General features: G+C 37.4%; 1 long non-coding RNA gene across 1 annotated transcript; it reads right to left on the bottom strand.

Annotated features, from left to right (window-relative positions):
* Positions 1 to 963: 963 nt before the first annotated feature.
* LOC131365935 (uncharacterized) lies at positions 964 to 19651 on the bottom strand. The gene is made up of 5 exons (XR_009206756.1): positions 19317 to 19651; positions 9201 to 9259; positions 6231 to 6302; positions 5336 to 5372; positions 964 to 1382 (listed from the first exon to the last, which is right to left on the bottom strand). It is a non-coding gene; the product is annotated as an uncharacterized LOC131365935 (long non-coding RNA).
* Between the last annotated feature and the right edge of the window lie 1433 nt (positions 19652 to 21084).

Raw genomic sequence — 21084 nt, 5'->3', positions numbered from 1 at the left:
GTCAAGTGGAAGTATTAAAAGAGCCACGTCTATGAAACGGATCCTCTGGTCCGCAGTCTGCTGCTGCTATTAATGATACAGACCAAGCTGTTTTGTAAGAAGTATTTAAAACATGTAAAGATCAAACCGTCTCTTTTGCTCAGTGTGTTTGTGCAGTTTTAACAGAAGAGTACTGTTATGTCTGTTAGGTTTGTGATGATACACAATAACTCTCTCTCTCTCTCTCTCTCTCTCTTTCTGTGTCTCTCTCTCTCTGTGTCTGTCTCTCTCCCTGCCCCCCCCCTTTCGCACATGAGAAAGACATAAAATTCTTTGCTTGTTTCTTGCACTACGGTTGTAATGATTTTTTCCCTTGTTTTTATGGCATATGCTAGCACAATGTATCATTCTGTAATTTAAAATAAACTATTATTTCTTTTATTATGTCATCAGTATAAAGCATCATATCAAGCACCTACTGTAATGACATTTGTTAGTGTTTTGCAAACACTGTGCTCTGATCGACTGAGTGCTCTTGTTAGTAGAAATATAGTGTTGTGTTTTAATGAACGAGTTTATTCTGAGATATGTTTGTGGTGGATTGATAGCTGTAATGTGTTTTGGTCATTAATTAAACTGATGAGCTGATATTTTGGGAATTGTTTTGAAAAAAGTAAGTGACTAATATTTGTTAGTGGAATTATAGCAATGTTTCCATCAAACCAACAGTAAAAATCTTCACTCAGGCTGTCTATATAAAATCATGTGTATCTACATATTTACATCATTATATGTACATCTACATATTTAGAAAAGAACATTGGCTGGCCTGTAAAAAAAAGTGAGTGAATAAATTCAGCACATGGAGACCTCACCAGAAGCAAATATGTAAGCAAATAAAAGGACAACAAGAGGATAACAGGACTCATTTACAAATGGCTTGCTGTTTTATGAAAATAATTTTGGGCCTAGAAAAAAAGACACTGAATGTTAGGTCATTTTATTAATTTGAAAAAATATTTATACATTAGATATATATGTATATTTTATACAACAGATAACAGATAACAGATTACTTTTGAAATAAGCATTTTATTCTACCAAAAGTACACACTTTTTCTTTGCACTGGAGCTGTAATGTTTATATGTATATATTTTTCCTGTGATGACTCCTTGGGTCACTGGGTCTTTGTATTTTTGTCTTTTTGTGTGTGTGTGTGTGGATATGTGTGTGCGCTGCTGGCAGGTGCTGAGTGTGGTAGGGTGTGACCCTGGTGTTATGAAGAAGCCGTGCCCACTCATTACGGCGGCCTGATTCACAACACCAGCTGACCCGCCCCACCATACAGCTCTGTCCACTGCGCTTATTCTGCCTGTGTCCTCAGATAACAGCAATCACTCACCTGTCAAGCAGACACAAACACACATCAGATCAGATAATTAATCTTCCTATAACTTGACATAGCGTGATGCTGGTTTTCTTCCCCGATACCAGCACCAACACTGAAGCCTTGATGAACAGCTGATACCAATCCAAATAAGCTTTTAAATGGGTATGAATTACATAGAAAGACTTCACTTAAGATGGTCTACAATAAACAAAATACAACTGCCCAAGCTTTACCTAAATCCTATAAAAAGAAATAGATATCAGGAACATAACCTACACAAAACCACATTTTAACAAACAAACAATTAATTAATAATAAAAAAAATACATACAACCAAAAACAAGCACACAAAATACATATATAAAATAAAAATCATAGTGTACATATGTGCACTATTTAATTATCCAACTTTAAAAACAATTTAAAACAATTATAATTTTGCTGTGGATATGGTGTATCAGGTGTCTACTGTTATTATCATAGGAGCTGTTCTCCTAATTTGCACTCTATATTGTCTGGTATGACCTTGTTTGGCACAGTTGTCACTTTTACATAAATCTAATACACTAAGGCCCTGGATAACACTCTTTCATTTAACTATATACTTGTAAATTGAGAGACTGACAATAAAGCTCTCTACTACATGTATATTTATATTTTTATGGCATTTGGCTGACACCCTTATCCAGAGCGTCCTGATACTGGTTCACTAGGTCATAGACTAAGAATACCAACAGATTAAAAAAAGCTCTGTTGGGGAGGTAATATAGTAAGGAGGTAATCTAGAAAGAAAAGCACACAGACAGGACATGTTTAAGGGCTAATTTAAATGTTTCAAGAAGAGGTAGGTCTTTTGTTGTCATTTGAAGGCTACCAGTGTCTGTTTGGGGAAGTTCTAGGGGAAGTTCAATTCACAACCTATTTATATAACCTAACATTGACTCTTGATGCATGCTTTCCTTGTATCCTGAAGGATGATGGGACAGTGCTAGAAGATTGGAGGAATCGTGCTCCAGAGTGGGGTGTGATTAGTGCTTTAAGGTAAGTGAATGCTGGTCCATTTTTGGCTTTGTAATCATTTACTGCATTTGGCAGACGCCCTTGCCCAGAGCGGCTTACATACATCTTATTTATAGAAAAGAGCAGTTGATGGTTAAGGGCCTTGCTCAGGGGCCCAGGAGTAGCAGCTTGGTATTAGAACTTACAACCTTCCGATAACTAGGCCAACATCCTAGCCACTTCCGTCCACATTATTATAAATAAACTGTACATTTTCACAGCTTTGACTTCTCATTGCTGGCAAGTGATCATGCTATGAACAAGCATCAGTGTGTGTTAAATCTGATGCAGGCAGCTACAGCTGGTGTGGGAGAACTTAACTGTACATTACATTGGGTTATGTTACACTGTGCTAAAACCAATTGTATGATAATTCAGGTTGGATTTGTTGCACAGATGGATTAAATTTGTTCATTTTTCAACCAATAGCTTATCAGACATTTTCTGCTGATACAAGGTCATTGAACATCAGATGAGTGACATCTCTACATGTATCCCTAACAGAAGCCCTTTTATATCTCAAAGAGTATATGCAGCAAGGCCAGATAACTGGGGGCTGTAGCAGTACTCCAGCTGCGGTCCTGCTGCTGCTGAGGTTCTCTTCTCTGACAGTCTGACTTCTGAGGTCAGACTAAACATCTCTGAACAGATGAGTGCATGATCTCTGAGCAAACACTGACTTCATTCCTCCATTATTGCCACTGACTCAGAGGGGCTGAATCACTTTTATAGAGCATTACAAACAAGTAATCCATGATCTCTGTCTGTTTTATTATTAATGACTTTCTTGCTTTAAAGAGATGTTCAGGAGAGAGCTGTGATTCATAGATAGACACTTGACACAAACATGCACACTTGTTAAGCATGATTAATTCGTTTGAGAGAAGCAGCTGTGTGAATTCTTTCACCAAGATATTTGCATGAGTCTGCCTGTACAGTCAAACCTTCACAGCTTATAGGCATCATATGGAGAAAGAGCAGCTACATCTCCTAATTTCAGGTAAATGATTTCAGCAAGTTCAACTAATGCTCAATTATAACTCAATTATCCTGCCATTTGCATGCCTCATCTTTAACCTTAGCAGCTCAATCCCTGTTAAGTCCTTCACAGATGATTGTATCACACCAGCAAGTGATGTACAGGCAATATATTTCTCTTTAATCATGTTTCATTAGCTGGCCTGCCCTAGTGACACAGCACACAAAAAGACTTTTGTACTGCAAACTTTTTCATGGGTTCAATTAGAAGGTGTGAGAGGTGAGTGGGGCGATCTTGGATGCCTGCCCATGCCCTTCAAAGAAAGAATGCCACCATACCGTGCTGAAGCCATGGTGAAAATACATCCTAGACCAGTAAGTGAGGAGTTTGTATTGTGTGTGTTTGCATCTGTTTATCAGAGGGACATGTAACACACTCATTGTTTTAGTAGATGTATACTAATCTTCAAACACCATTGAGGTTCAGTGAATAGCTATTATAGATAATGCCGCACACATCATAAAGCACTTCTGTGGTAAGAAATTTCGTATTTCTAAAAGAGAATTTTTGTAGCTCAGTGTATTCGGCTGACTGAATGGGCCGTGGCGGCTTCCTGGTGAAACACCAGCTGCTCCACTGACAGTTGTGTGATAGATCAGCATTCTCTGATTCGTCTCTTCCTCCCTGTACATGTTGTCAGAAAGGCTGGATTCTGTGTTCAAATAGCATCCTATTGAAGGTGCTCCTTCAGACCGACAGTGATCATTGCATTGTCCTGTATAAGCTATTGATGCTATAATAATTATTCTGACATATAGTTCAAATGTTTCAGATACTACAATATTTTAAATAATGGTTTGCATTGAGTAAATATCCTAAAGCCCAAGTTACACCACACATTACTGCTGAGATATTTGTACCAGTGCAGATCAGTTTTATACATTTTAGGTATTTACCAGGCTTTGGGTAGAGAAAGACATATTCTTCACAAAACAAAGCTTAGTGATTGCTCATTAGCAGGGTGTAATTTCTTTCTGGCCAAAATGCTGGAAGCATTAGCTAGCAGTTGAATGTGTTGTTGCAGAAACAGAGGAAAGTCTGGTTGGGCTTTAAGTCACAGGTACAGTGCTGTACTGACAGCTGATAGAGCAGCCACTATCTCCTGGGTGCATCAGACAGCTGCACTCAGTGAGCAAAAAGTCTATGCCTAGCATCTAAAAACAGCTTTCGGTATCCCAGTGGAAATCAGACATTTAGATCAATCATATAGCCATAACCAGGAAAAGAACGAATAGGAAAAAAGGAAGATCGATAGACAGATAGAACTGCATCAACATTTTTGTATTGTGATGCTGCTAACTCTATACCCAACACATCAAATTGCACAGCAGGACTAAATTCAGGCCCATACCCTAAACATTGTATAAACTTACCAAAAATATGGTATTGTGTGCACAGGTTGGTATATGTGTATGTGCATGTTTACACATCTGTGTATGGGCTTAAGTGTGTATGAGATTGAGTTCATGGTAATGCGAAAGTAGAGCGACGCAGAGGCAGAGCAGAGTTTCTTATCAAGCCTGCTGCAGCTGCCGAAGGGGAATTTCAGAAGTGACAGAAAAATACAAGGCAAATACAAATGCAGCAGTGCTTGCTTTCCCCCACACGCCTGCCCGACGATTTAGCTGTGCTGACCAACATTTCTATTGTCAAAACCTGTATGTAACAGTATAGTCTGGTTCAGATATAGGAATAATTACGGTTGGTTAAAAGGTATTTGTCAGTAATTTATGAATTTTGTAATAAATACAAATTGAACACCAGGAGGTTTAATGAATCTTATGATGTGTGACGTGAAGAGATTTTTCTACATTTTTTTATTTCAACAAGGTATCCACTGGCTAAATGTGTATATGAAAACGCTCACCTTTACATGCTCCTGTGATCTCTGGTATAGAAGGGAACTAAAAAGACATGATACAAAAAAACACAGAAATATTAGTATACCATTTAACACGCATAGCTGGAATTATAAATCAGGAATTGTTTAAATCAATTATTTGACTGCATCAAAAATGTGAATAAATAAAAATCCTCACTCAACACATAAAAATGAGTGTGAAATACTGTAACAGGAGGAATTATTTCTCATGTCTGTAAGGATTCTTCTATATTACAGCAGAAGGCAGTTTGCTCATTAAGGAGCAGAGAAGCCTTGCGACGAGCTACTGGTCTGAATCAGACTGCACCAGTTCCTCTGTGAGCAAGCTCTTATGGTACACACACACATGCATGCGCACACACATGCACACACACACACACACACACACACACACACACACACAAGAAGGCCCTGTGGTCTCTAGGCTGTCAGTGAACACATGGCCAACAGTTATAGTCCCTGCTGAATGTCTGCTTTACAGAGTGATTATAGCACACACTCTCATTGCATCACAAAACAAAATCATCTCTCTCTCTCCTCTCTCTCTCTGTCTATGCCATGCTTTCTGTCTCTCTTTGTCTCATCAGTTCCAGAAGTTTCTCCATAATTATAAGGCTGAATCAAAAAGGAAGCTTTATCGACTAAAAGGCAATCCATCCATCATCCTCCCAAATACGATTCCTCCTAGAACTGTGGCAGCCTACATGGCCTGCAGGAACAATATGGCTGTTTTTCATTCCTGGCTTATGTTGTGATTGTCAGTAGAAATATTAATTATCGTGAAATATAATAAAAAATTGACATCCATGTTTTAACCTGTATTAAGAAGACACTGTCATGTGGGAGGAGTGGCGCAAAGTGCTTCATGTTATATACGCACCGTTTCTCTGAGCATAGAGCAGGCTAGTGTACTCTGAACCTGAGTATTTGTGTGTGTTTGGCAGGCGTGGCACTGCAGCAGTGATAGAGAGAAGGAGAGAAAGAAAAAGAGAAAGGGAAAAACAGAAAGCATGGTCATCTTCCTTTTAAACTCTTGCTCTGTGCACCCTGAAAGAGACGGTAGGTTGGAGTGAAAAAGAGGACAGGTCGGGAAAGGAAGAAAGGGCATGAGAGGAGATGTGAGGAGAAGAAAATCACACAGAAATAATGGATGAGCTGGACAGAAAGTTGTTGAATGCAGGAAGATGAGAGAAACACACCGGATCACTCAAAATGCTAATGATTCAACAAAAAGGAGCAATTAATATTCGTTAAATATATGTATTAAAATTCAGAAATGTTCTATGAAAATGAATTCATTCAGTTCAGCACCAACGACTGACTTGGGGCTTCCCACACACAATTTAATCTAATCTTTATGAAATATATGAAGTATAAAAAAACATATACAGCATTAATCAGGAGCTCAAATAACCCCGTTTAGAGCTACTGCTGCATCCAGCATATCGATCCAGAGCTAAAATGCAGTTTTCATGCATTACGCTGTCTGTCTTCCTCACGCTAGCAGACAAAGAGCAAGCAACGGTGGTGCATTAGGAAGTCCATTAAAACTCTACATTTCTTAATTAGCCCTACAAAGATTATGTCTTTCCCTGTGGGCTCCACGAAATGCAAGTCATTCTGCAGTGCCTCCACCCTTCATGCCCACCATCATCATCACCATCATCATCATCAGCAGCAGCAGCCAGGAAAAAGAAACAGACTTTTCTGTCTGAGGCTGCGGATTAAATTATATCATGCATTTAGATTTATAGATGGCTAAAAGCACCTATGGATCGGTAATAAGCAATTATGTAAAAGTCGTGTATATTGTGTTCAATTAAACATTAACACAACACACACCATTAACTTATATGTAATGATGAACAATTATTGTAACCACTGGAGTGCTAAATATGATGATAGGATCACTTGCTTCTACCATTTGTTATGTATTTTGCAATCAAGGAAAATGAAATATTGACCTTTGTATTGTCTCTTAAAGCATCTAAAATAGTTATGAAAGTGAAACACTGCTTTTAAAATGACTGTCTTTTAACTAAAACAAAGCATTTATATGTACTCTATAAAACTGGATTAGACATAAAACATTGAGCCGTACATAAACATTTTGTGTTTAGAAAGAAATGGCAAGTAAAGTCACTGAAATAATAAAAAACAGGATCTGAGTTGAATAAATTCTCTTCTATAATGCGCAACACTGGGAGTTAACTTAATAAAAATAGCAGCACATATTAATTTCACCAAACACCTAAACAAGTATATGGTCATCAATAAATTTCCAGGCTATCAGTGTGTGTTTTTTTTATTTAATTATTTACAAATACCTATACTGTCTTCCAGCAACTACAGTGGAAAAGCTCACAGAGTCAATAAAAGCAGGGTGATTTATTTGGGATGGGCTAAAGTGCTCATGGTATATTTGGTTGATTTAAGTGTAAAGGCAGCAGAGGTAAGGAGTGAGGGAATGAAGAAAGAAAGAAAGAAAGAAAGAAAGAAAGAATGAATAGAGACACTCTCAGTGTGGTGTTTCCTGAAAAGAGATATTGGCAGGCCAGGGTTACCCTACCATTCATTCACACTCTCTCTCTCTCTCTCTCTCTCTCTCTTTCACATACACACACACACACACACACACACAATAGACACGTGGCCACTCTTCTGTCTGTCATGCTACACAAAGAGAAGAAAGAATAATGCAACAGTCTTTAACAGAGCAAACGGCTGCTGTACACTTTATTGAAGCTGTTAAACAGATTGACAGAGGGACTACAGGAAAATGAACGATGAAATACTAAAATAAATATTCGAAATGATTCAAAATATTTATTAAACACTTTAAATACACTAAATGTCTTAAAATTACTGAATGCAATTTTATGAAATTAGGTGTATTTAAGATTTGTTTAATATGTATTTGGTCGTAGTAGTTACATTATCCTATTGCTGATATATTATTGACAGTGTAGAATAATCCATAAAATATTTTTTTTGTTGTACACATCTGTAAATGTTGAATATCAATTTTTTTTTTTTTTACACCATACAGCTTGAGGAACACAAGTGTTGTCTTCTTTAATGTATTATCCTGGAATATCATAGATGTAAATACATCAAATAAATCTAATCTATATATAATAAATCTAATCTAAATCTAATCTATATATAGATTATACACACACACACACACATACATATATATATATATATATATATATATATATATATATATATATAGAGAGAGAGAGAGAGAGAGAGAGAGAGAGAGAGAGATAGAGAGATAGAGAGAGAGAGAGAGATTTGTACAGATTTTTATATATTTATTTATATACAGATCTTATGAACAATTAAACCTGATCATTTCTAATTTATATTTTCTTTCTATAATAAAGATGAAATAGACGTGTGACAATGTTAAATTTGTAAATAATAATATTTATATAATTTTCATTACATCACAGAAGCCCAGCATCACTGAGTTCATGTATATTTTCATATTTTTACAGGCCATGTTCGATCTGTGCAACGACCACAAATCTAAATACTTCTACCCGTAGGAAATCAAAGTCAGTTGCAAGGCAGAGCTATACACAGAGAAAATGAGGAATATTGAACATTTACATAAGTGCATTATTGGGGATTAAGTGCACTAACACTGTGTTAAGGGACTGGATATAACATCTAAAATTGTGCATTTAAAAAAAATGTTACACATTCAGCAAGTTCTGTAATTTTTATTCTATTTTCTTTTAATGGGACAAACAGTATAAATAACTCAAAGTGCAACTGGTAGTTTTAACAAACAAAACATTAAAAGGAATTTTTTAAATATTCTTTTCATTTAACTTACCGTACAATAGACTGTTGGTAGCTTACAATTGCAGTAAAGGACCACCACTGGGATAGGCACTATGGTGAAAAATAAAAAACGAACATTATAAAACATGGATTTGACATGGATGGACTTTTCTCAGCCCTTTCATTTATAACACTGAACATTTCACTGAAGATTTAAATGAGGAAGTGCTCTGTTGATCTATGTTGTTTATTTTAATCAATTTTATTATCTTAATTTTGGCTAAATTATTTGAATTTTAAAAAAATATATAATAGCAGAATATTGCTTAAAGACTGGATTGGCACCTACACACACACACACACACACACACACAAAAGACGAACTGAGAACAGTGACAATAAATCTTCAATGGAAAGCTTGAGAAATTGATTAAGAGTAAACTGTAGAGATGAAGAAGGACAGAGATGGACATGCGAAAAGAAAGCTGATAAATAAGGCGAGAGAGGAGATGAGTCACCGAGAGGTATTTAGTCGGTGCAGTTCTGCTTTTCACAGTGTGCCGATGGGAGGACAGCAAGCAGGTTCCTTTCACACAGATAATAGTGTCATTAATCAAGCGGTCAGTGCCTGGGCTTATTATCGCATGTAGGCTGTATGATTAGGCTCATTGATTAGACTGAAAAAAATGGCCTGTTTTTCTAACCTGGCTCATTTGGTCTTGTTTTGGCCAGATTGTTTAATAATGACTAATAGATTTGAGGAGGAGAGCTGACAAACTAGAGCTAGAATGATTATCTTTTTTAGTGGGACTGTTAAAACCTACCCTAGCCGAAAAAGTGAAAATTACACTTTATCTGGATTTTACTTATGTATGAACAAAGCTAGGATGTTCCTTTCTTTCTTTCTTTCTCTCTCTCTCTCTCTCTCTCTCTCTCTCTCTAAAATACTTAAATGCGACCTTATTTAATGAAAGCCTTTTTGGTGAAGCTCCATCATGAAGTTGCTTGAGCTGATGTGTTCATCAGGAATAATGTTAAGGATTTCAAATGGAAAATAACTGTAACATCCACATGTGTTATTTCAAAGTCTCTTCATTATAATTCTACACTAATACAAAATAGAACAAAGAATAGCCTTCTGTGAGCAAGTGTCCCAGCCGTAAATTTGAGTGTACATTTAAAGAGTCGAAACAAAAAATGCCTTTGATTCATCCTCATGTGATATGAAAAAAACATCTGATCACAAGCAGCCTTTGTGAGTTATTTTGTATTTATTAACTGAATTCATTTGAATTCAGTTAATCATCTGAATTCATTCATTTACACATATATTGAAAGCAGCACCAACCTCCTAAAGTTAAACATAATATATTAAGATTTTTTTCCCCCTACAAAATCATGTGTGTTTGTTTACTACAGATACAGATAAGTCAAAATGTTAAATCTGCTTGAATGTGATTTTTTTTGTTCTAAAACAAGTAACAAGCAAAGGTATGCTAACTCTATCCCTATTCCTCACCACTTATGCAATGGAAATTGTTAGGAAATCCAACAAATCTGTTTGATCAGATGACTTCAGAATGAATGGCTCTAAAAACTGTAGTGTGGTTTGAAAATTTTCCAGCTAAATTTTATTTTTAACCTCATCATATAAACCTGATTGTCACCTTCACGACATCCCGGTAAAGTGAATAAAATGGGAAAAGTCAAGATGGCGTAAAAAATGATGGTAAGTTTTCAATTATATAAAAATGAATACAATAAATGCAGCACATTTCTAGCTCTGGGTGTTTCTTTCTCTGTTTAAAAGTGAGTGATATTAGCAGACAGGCAGGATGCACAGTAGACCAAGCCCACAGTCTGGGTTTATAGGCCCCCAAACACACTCAGCTGTGGGTTTAACACTGCCACGGTCAGCACATCCCAATACTACAGAGCTATACAAGGACACTTAATAATACATATAATTCTCTCCAAAATAACACATAATGCATTTTTCCTGACGTTTCACCAATGTTACATTTTAAGTCAGTCTGTTGTTTATTTTGTGTAATCTGTAGGGAAATGTATGTACACATACAGGAATTAAAGGTTAAGTGTCGTGCATATATGCAGCTTGTGTTGTGTTTCTCTCCTTTCTTAAATCTAGTGTTTTATTCATAATGAATAAATGAATGAATTACAAAACGCCCTACTGCTTGACCTGTACAGGAATAAATAGACTTGAACTCTGGAGTCTACACTCTAATTACTTTCCTTTTCCTCCTGATTTATATTTTAAAATGAAATGCACTAACACACTATGTTTTGTCAATAATAGAGAGAGCAGAAACACCTCTAGCCAACTGGCCTAAGATAAAAGAATATGAGCTACAACTCCTGAAAATTAGGATAGGAAAATGGGGCAGTCAAAAAGGAAACATTAATTTTACAGAATTATTGTAAAGCCCCAGGGCACAGAGCAAACGATAGCTGTCTGTTCCAAAAAAAAAAAATTCACATGGAAATATAGCTCACCATGCAGACTAGGCCAACTGTCTTCTCATGTACACACACACACACACACACACAGACACACACACACACGTTTGTCTTACTATCCCACTTTCCATATGAGCACCATCCGTTCACATAATTATCAAATGCCTATCAATATATAATGCTAATTAAAGCTATGATCTATACCTTAAGATATACCGAGTTGTGAACAGCAAGAAGGTCAAAAATATTCCAAATATGCCATATATTAATAAATGTAAAATTTATATCCTAAATTTATAGATTTCTGTAAAGCTGCTTTGTGACAATGTTCATTGTCCTATAAATAAAAATGTGCTATAGGAATAAAATTGAACTGAAAATTATTTCTGGTTTCACACACACACACAGAGTAGGTCTTTTTTTTAAGCATTTCAGCACTTTTTATGCACCATGTTCATACCTCCTTCTTCACCAGGTCTGTTTCAGAGAGCTGTGTATGATGTGTGTGTAATATATTGGAACTGCAATAGGCAAACTTATTTTTCACCACAAAATGGCTGATATCCAAACACATATTTACAAGCACGACTTCGTTGCAAGTGGTTACCTTTGTTTCTCCCATGAAGAGAATAAGGAGTAAGTATATTAATGCTCATAGCAGTATTTGAAGTCAGGCAGAAGAAACAAAAAAAAGTCTGGCAGGAGCAGCACATGTAAAATCGCTGACACTTTGTGACTAAATTTGTGCCGGCAGCAGAAAATCTCCTGGAGAGAAGGTAAAGGCGTGAAATCTATTTACGACGGCCACGGGCAGGAAGGTTGCCTTCCTATCACAAGGAGCCTCTCGAAAAGTAGTGCAACAAGCCCCAAGTGTGCTGCCACCATTACTTTACAGTTTTATGGGGTGTGTGTTAATATGTGAGTGTGTTTGTGTGAATGAGGATTTGTGGCGGTGTTGTATTAAGACAATGTGACTTTTTTTTTTTTCCGCAGCATTGTGAGCCTCGTTTCGCAATCTTGAGTTAATTCAGTTCATAGGATCGACACAGACATATTAAGAGATAGCAATGAACTTCCTTTTGGATTACACGGAGCTGTGTTTCTACAGCAGATAATTGCTTTACCTAAAATTCAGCCTCTCTCTTGTGCACACACACACACACACTTACAGCAACCCATTGTGCTAGTTTTTAAAGGACACCATCATAATTTTTAGCCTTTTTTCTGATAAAAAAACAAAAACAAAACAGTCATCCTCTGCTGTAGACTCAGAAATCACTCAGCTGTGATGCAAATAGCGCACAATTTACATCTAACTAATCCTCTTACACATTCAATTCCAAAGCATGAATGCCAGCAATTATGACAATGTGTTAATTATTGAAAACACTTTGAAAAATAATCTTAGATGAATTTTGCCCCATCTTTCCCGCAGATCCTCAGGGCATAAAATGGAGACCCGGTTGCTTTTTGCATTTACTATCACAGATAAAGTGAAGATGAATACAGTTTAAGTCCTAGAGAGAAGAACAAAGGGCTACACATACAGCCATGTCCTTTTCCTGCCTATAAGATGAATGCTTATGCCAGTAGTAAAGCATAGGCAATATGGCCTCAGCAGATAACACTAATGAAAGGCTTCTTTAGTCTATGGTTATTGCCCTAAACAGGAAAGAGCACAGCAGTTTGCTTAAGCCAATTCATGTGACAAGAATCAGGCTACACAGCATACATTGAATCTCCATTAGTGAAAACTGCAACATCATATTCCTGACAGTTACTGAAATACCAAATGCAGAAACACCAGAATCTTTTCAAATCGTTTAATAACTAATATTTGTTGTAGCTACAATATTTCCCTGTGCTGATCTTATTTTTTATTCTAATCTGATTCCAACATGGCATCTGTGTGTGTGTGTGTGTGTCTGTGTGTGTGTGTGTGTGTGTGTGTGTGAAATAATTTTTTAACATATTACTGTATGTATTTTTTATAACATATTTACTGTAATAATTACAATATATAATATTATATATAATATAATTAGCGCTAAAATACAGTTAAGATTAAATAAGATCAGCCATGTGGAAGTAATTGTAAAAATTAAATGTATAGTATCAAATTTTTGCCAAGGATTATAGAAACATTATTCTTCCCTATGTCGACCAAAATACTATAGAATCTATCTAACCTTATCACTAAAAAAAATTATGAATTTTGAAGTCATTAATTTATAATGTATGTGTATCCTAGAAAATTGATCTAATATTTGAAAATGTAATAGTGCTGTTTCTAAAGGAACCTCCATAATTCTGGTGTGTATTACGTGGCATACAGGGATAAACACTCTTCCTGCATGGAGCCACATTTTCCTTACTTGCTTTAGGGCTCCATCTGCATACAACATACAGAACAATGAACAGAAATGTTGATCCTGATCAGTGGGAGATAAAGAAATGAAGACTAACACAGACAGAGCTGAGTTGGGTGAATAGGTCCTGTAGCCTCAGAAACCTGAAAAGACCTCTGCTCCATCCGTAGCCCTGTAACAAAGCACTGTGCTGAACAAAAAGGAGGCTTGTATAGCAATGTGAGAGCATCCTTCCTGTCCCTAGCATGCGGTACAGAGCTAATATTAGCCTTATCCCAATAATGACACAGCATTTACTGGCCATTACAGCTCTTCTAATGCACAAGCTTCTTTGATGTTCAAACACACAAGTGTGGATATGACACATGGACGCGCCAGACAGGAAAGAACAATGAGAGACAGAATCACGGAGGAGAGAAAGAGCGATGGGAAAAGGCCTGAGCGCTCATCTAACAGTAAATGAGTACAATGGAACGAGTGCATTGCTCTGAAAATGTTTTACCTGGAGCTAGTGAAAATGAATATATACGTGTATATTGGGTTGTCATAGAGATCATATGACTCACAGAGAAACATTTAGAAAGAAAATCTGACAGTATTTGCATTTGATTTAGAAATCCATGTTATTATACAGCATTAATTGTGTGACACCACTCTAACTATATGGCCAGGCAACTATATAATATAATAAAACAAAACAAAATAAATATAACAGTATTTAAGCTGTAATGTAAATAAATAAGTATATTTAAAACAAGCTTAAACAATTTTGCAACGTAGCTAGAATTTTTAAATTATAATGTACATTATAAATATATTACCTACAACATGGTGGCAAACAATAGATAAAGATTTTTCTAAAAAATATTGATACTATTAAGGAAATAAATCATCACCTATTAGTATAATTTTACTCAGCGGAGAGACAACAGAAAAAGACTTACCTTTCTTTAGCATTAGCATAGAGGAGCCTGCACACACACTCACGCTCCCACAAACATTCTCACACACGCATGGGCAGGCAGACAAGAGAGCCCATCATTGTTCTCCACTAACTCCTCCCACACAAAGCTCTCACCCAGTACGTGTGGAGATATGCAGGAGCAACAGAGTGCACACACACACACACACACACACACAAACACACACACTCACACACACACACACACACAATGTGCACATGACAGCATGCAAGTGTTCACACAAAGAATCCCGATGAGAATCCAGTGCAATCACATGATACATGTACGTGCCTAAGTGTGTATATCTATTTGTGTGCGTGTATGTGTGTGTGTGTGTGTGTGTGTGAATGTGTTAATGGCCAGAGGGCTGCTACAAACAGGAAACGAGTATAGGGAAACCCTACAAGGCACCATCCTGACAGTCATGAAGCGGTAGCAGATATAGAACATGTGTGTTTTATGAGACCCTTGAAGGGTAACGAGGGTCCAAATGCACACACTCTTCCACATCACATACACACTCATTGCATTATTAATAACTCTTAATGGTGCCATTATATGGAATAGAGGTTTTGCTATTTTAACCCAAAGTCACAATTCATGAGACAGAGACAGAGAAAAGGAAAAAAAATGTAAAAGATGTTCTTGTTTTTTCGTGTATTCCTTTTTTCTTATTTATTTACTATACATGCTATACCCAAACCATTTTAGGAAAGAAAATGATATAACTGACAGGCTTTTCACTCCACCTGAAGTTAGACTTTTTGCCAAACAATAATAAAGGCTTCAGATAAGAGAAAGGATGTGAGAGATGCTGAGAGATGGGTTTGATGGAAAGTGAGTTTGAACAATAAACTATTGTCCTTGTCCTTGTGGCACATTTTGTGGCACAGTGTAAGTGTGTAATCTAGCTGTTATACACCAGAGAGGTGGGAAGAAAGAGAAAGCAGGAGGAAAAGAGAGAGGGGGCAGGGCTTAGACACGGAAATGAATGGCTAATTCCAGCATACGAACTCGATCAATGAGGAAAATGTGAGAGGGGGAAGAAGATGATGGATGGAAAGAAAGAGATAGTGAAGGAGAAATAGATGGAGGTTAGAGGCAGTCTCATCCCATCAATAGGAGATTTTTGCGCTTTCTTTTTGAGACGGCTTATGTTTGATAATCTGCATTATTATTATGTATGCTGTTTACAAAAAAATCACAAAATGGAGCAGAATCAGTAAAGACTTGTTTAGTAGCTCATGTCTGATATCATTTGTTTGAGTCACGGTTCATGATATATTTGAATTCCTTATTTGATAAAAAAAAATATAAATATCATAATAAATATCATACATTTTCCATATCGTTCAGTGACGTTTCATACAGATTAACCTTCCCATACATTTGACTGCAGGGTAAATGAATGTAATTACTTATAAATAAAATTCTAGACATAATCATGAAGTCAGTTTCAGCAAAGTGTATTATCAATAAATAAGGGGGGAAAAAATGAAGAATAAAGAATGCATTGGAATGAACTGAACATAAAACTCGGTATAGATGTGACGAAAGACACATGCACACTCACACGCATGTACGCATCCATGCACACACCCACACACCCCCCTACACACACACATACAATACAAATGCATTTGATATGTGCACCATACCATTTTTCCACAGGTTTAACTCAGTTTGCACAGTGCACACACAAAGCAAACATCCTGACATTAAAAAAATCGAATTAATTTGCTGCTAATTGCCTTTGTTTTGGGATGTGCCCTGAAGAACAAAGGGGGGGAGAACCCGGTATGATTCTGCATGCGTACTTCACGTGCACCTCAATGTACAGAGCAAATCCACCCACACCGTGGAGCTCCCTGTCAATCACACGGCTGTGGACAGCACCTCCACCACGGCCATTTTGTGATCGTGCAGAGTAGAAAAGAGCTGTGCTGCTCATTACATACTATATTCTATACAATATGTGTCATATATGATTAACGGTAAAGCATTAAGAATCCTATGCCCACTTTTCTTTGTTATTAAAACCACTAGTATCAAAGGATTTAATGTAATGTCATTTAGCTGATGTACAACTTATAAATTTATCTGATGTACGAAGACTTTTAGCGCATTGCATGTACTGCCTCTGCTTTCTGCTTGTCAGTGTGTTAATGGATATGAAGAGCCTCTAAAGACTTGTTCTTGTTTTATTAATTAATTTGATATCAATTAATATTATATAAATACAAACCATTTTGTTTCATTTCGCGAACCCCAACCGACCTCCCGGCTCTCAATAAATGTGCTTTTATGCCATAAATTTTAAGCTTTACAGCTGATGCACTTCAGGGTGAATATGAGGTTAAACGCTCTGCATTTGGTTACATACGGCACCACACCCAGAGCCACAGAGCGCAAATGGGACCACAGCCAGATAAAATGATGATTAGAAAAAATGCTTTCTCTGCTGTGCTTTCTTATCAGTGTTTATAAAAGTGGACTTGAATAAAAAAATAATAATTATGGGTAGAGTAAGTATTCTTAAGCGCTATTCTCTGAATAGTGAGTCATCTGTAATGACGGGTTTGTATATCTCCATAATGTAGTTCTTCTTCTTTTCTTTTTTTTAACAATGGTGATAAATATGTAGACATTATGTCTATAGCACTGACAAATGTACAGATTGTAATATTGATCTGAAAAAATATATATAGATGTATTAACACATTTTTTTCCTGAGAACAGGTATGTGTCATGCCACATCATACAAACGTTACCCCTTTTCATACACTCATTTGCTTTATAGTGAAGTAACATTGTGTATAATAGATAAGAGAATATAATAATATAGAGTACAGTTATGTCATATTCACCCTGTCATATTAACCCTGAAGTAGCCATGGTGTAGTGCTGCAGTGGTGTAGGATTTGGTAGTTTGATGGTGATGTACAGTAGAGTACTGTACGCTTAAATGCCAGGTTAAGTGAGAGCATTTCTATGTGTAGTAGTGACAGGAGTGACAGCTGCCCTACATGGCTTTTTTCTTGCTGTTGAACCTTTACACATGCTTATACACACACGTTAGTGCATGCACCCATATGTGAATGCAGAACAGAAGCACGACAGCACAAAATATCAGAGATGAAAGCATTCAAATTGTCATGTTCTCATATGGGAAATACCTCATTTGTCCCTGTGTTTGAGGATGAATCACATCACCACAGACAGAACAGGTGTGGAAATCAAACTGAACGTCTGTCTACGTCTCTAGAGATCGAGCACTAGCCTGGACTTCAGCTTTTCTATACTACACCCATCATTCCCAGCTTCACTAGAACATTCTGGTCTCCATTTACCCTCCATATTTGAAGCAGAGCTGGGAATTTGCATTGAACTCCTTTCTAATCGAATGAGACCTCTCGTTCCTTTCTTTCATTTAACCTCCAAGTTACTCAGAATCAGACTGACGAAGACTAGAGTCAAGTGCTGTCACTCAGATATTTGCCATCCATGAATCAGATTTGCGTGTCAGTGTTCAAAGAGATCACACTCCAGACGTCACTGAACGACTTACGATGGGCGGAATCAAGACAAAACCCCACCTAACCTCAAACCTGAGACAGCCTGAGAGACACTCCACTCTGTCCATGTCAGAGTATCAGAGTTAATCTCCATCCGTAACAAGCAGGAATATGTTTAATTCTAAGCACACCTGCTTTACTAACATAGTAAGGTTTTGGTGTCTTCTACTTTCTTTCTTTCTTTTTTTACCTCCCACTGATGGTCAACCTTTTTTTAAATTTTTTTTTTACTGAAACCACGACTACATCTCATCGCTGGCTGAACATTGTCATCCCTGCATCTCTCTCTCTGAATCTGAGACTGTGTGGGTAAACGTGTGCTGCTCATTCTATTTATTCACTGATCCTATTTACAGTGTGATTGTAGCTCGGATCTCAGACTCTTGGTGCCATTTCAGACTCTTCATCTCTTAGGGTGAAGATTTTCGGACAGTTTGCCTGATGTTATATGAAACTGGCTGTGTGCAGGTAAAGGCCTGTGGCTGGCAAGCTCCATATTCACCTTTTCAAAGCCAGGCTTTACAGTGTGGACAAGTGATTAAAGTAATCTTCATTCTTTTCTATGTTAAACAGGTTTATATGCTAGCATAATGTGATGCAAAACTGTTCAGGAGAATTATACCTTTATGACTTGCATGCGTATTACTAGAGTTCTAAAAGTTTCCAAGCACAAAAGGCCTGAGGGATGTCATGCATGAGAAAGTACACAGATATCGAATATTTGAAAAAGAAATGTATGTATGTTTGTTTGTGTGTGTGTGTGCATGCTTCTGGCACTTACCCTCATGTTCTCAGCAGACAGTGGCGTCGATTGTGTCCTCTTGCCTTCCACTAGCTTTTTCTTTCTTTTGCTTCTCTCTTTCTCTATTACTCTCTCTCTCTCTCTCTCTCTCTCTCTCAGCTCACACTTTCATACTCTTCAGGAGCATCAGATCGGTAGCTTCACCCTGGCACAGAGAGTGGCGAGGCACATGGGAGGGGTGTTTTGTAATCTGCCAGGTTGTACCACCCACGGGAGAAAGTCAAGGAGAGGGGGAAGGAGAAGAGTGGAGCTGGAACTGGAGCGGCTATACCTTCAGCGTTACCCTCCATCTGCTTCCGAGTGGAGTCGTCCACTTCCTGCGCCCTGATTGGAGCTCCCACTTCGCCTTCATTAAAATTCAAGGAAGGAGAGGAAAAAAAAGAGGAGAAGAGAGGGGGATGCCTTCACGCCAGAGATTGATTCAGCCAACATTATTTGCCTAAGATGTAAGGATTAGCTTTAGTCATTGGGGCACACTAACATGAGCATGCTGCAGTCATGTTACTGTACATATGATTTGATGATGTGCGTTCTGCCTGCGCTCTGGGTGTGTAAGCTGCTGAGGCGGTGTGTGCTTGTGTGCGTGCATGTGGGCTGACAGATCTGGCAAGCATGACACTACAGGCACACACATCAGAGACATTAAAAAGAGAGCACTTAGATCCTAACCTTATAACAGCTTATATTTGATGAGCTGCTTGCTTTTTAGAATAATTTACTGTAAAACCCTAATTACATTTCCCCCAAAAGGAATAAAAATGATTTAGTTGCACTTAAATGGAGGTAAACGGTCCACTGAGCAGCCACATGAGGCTTTTTGTCTTGTTATATGCACAAAATGCACAAGTCTTTATCTCATATAATCCTGCATTCACTACAGCACTGACACAGACCGAGTGAATGTTCGCTGATACAGGTTTATAAACTGCACTTCATTCTGTACTGTACTCTTATCTAATTATAGTGGATGTTAATGTCTCTTTGCAGGAAAGAACAACGGACGTTAAGGAAGCATTAAATCTCAAACACAAAACGCAAACGCAAGGCAGTTGCTCGAAGCAAAACCAATGCGTTGTGTGGGATTTCGGGGTAAAATTTGTTTAAAAAAAAGAAAAAGAGAGGCGTGCCTACATAACAATACCGAAATAGAAGAACCCGGTGGTTAGTATTGCAGTGAAAATAGATCAAACTGCTCAAAGCTAATTTCTCAAATAATACAAAATCGTTGTACTTAGTCACCCAGGGCAGTCTGGTAATGATGATTTTATTTGAGAGGTCTGACTTTTGTGTATTCACTTTGATTGACACGAATTCCCAAGACGCAAAAAGCAATGTCCATCGGGTCTCATATTGATAAAGGACTTGATTGACAGGTAGGCGTGGGAGGGTAACCCACAGTGTGTGTGTGTGTGTGTGTGCATGTGTGCATGCTGTCTTTTGTCCCTTATGTGTATAAAAGAATGCAAACCTGCTTCAGTCCTAAACACTATGTAATTATTGTGTATACATCTGTGTATATATAAGCAGCATTTGTATATTTGTATGCCAGAAGATGCACATAGCTAAACTGTGTGTGAGCTAATGTAAGCTGCTGCGTGTGTGTTTGTGTTAATGTAGCCTTCAGTAAATAGCTGTGGAGTGAGGTTGCACTCCCTGCCCCCAACAAAGCAACTGCATCTGCACGCCTGACTGACACTCTTACTGCAGACATACACCGTGTGTGTCTTTCTGTGTCCACCCCAGCAGC

The sequence above is a fragment of the Hemibagrus wyckioides genome, linkage group LG01 (assembly GCF_019097595.1).
Source record: "Hemibagrus wyckioides isolate EC202008001 linkage group LG01, SWU_Hwy_1.0, whole genome shotgun sequence".
NCBI classification, from domain to species: domain Eukaryota; kingdom Metazoa; phylum Chordata; class Actinopteri; order Siluriformes; family Bagridae; genus Hemibagrus; species Hemibagrus wyckioides.
This window is presented reverse-complemented; position numbering and strand designations above follow the sequence as displayed.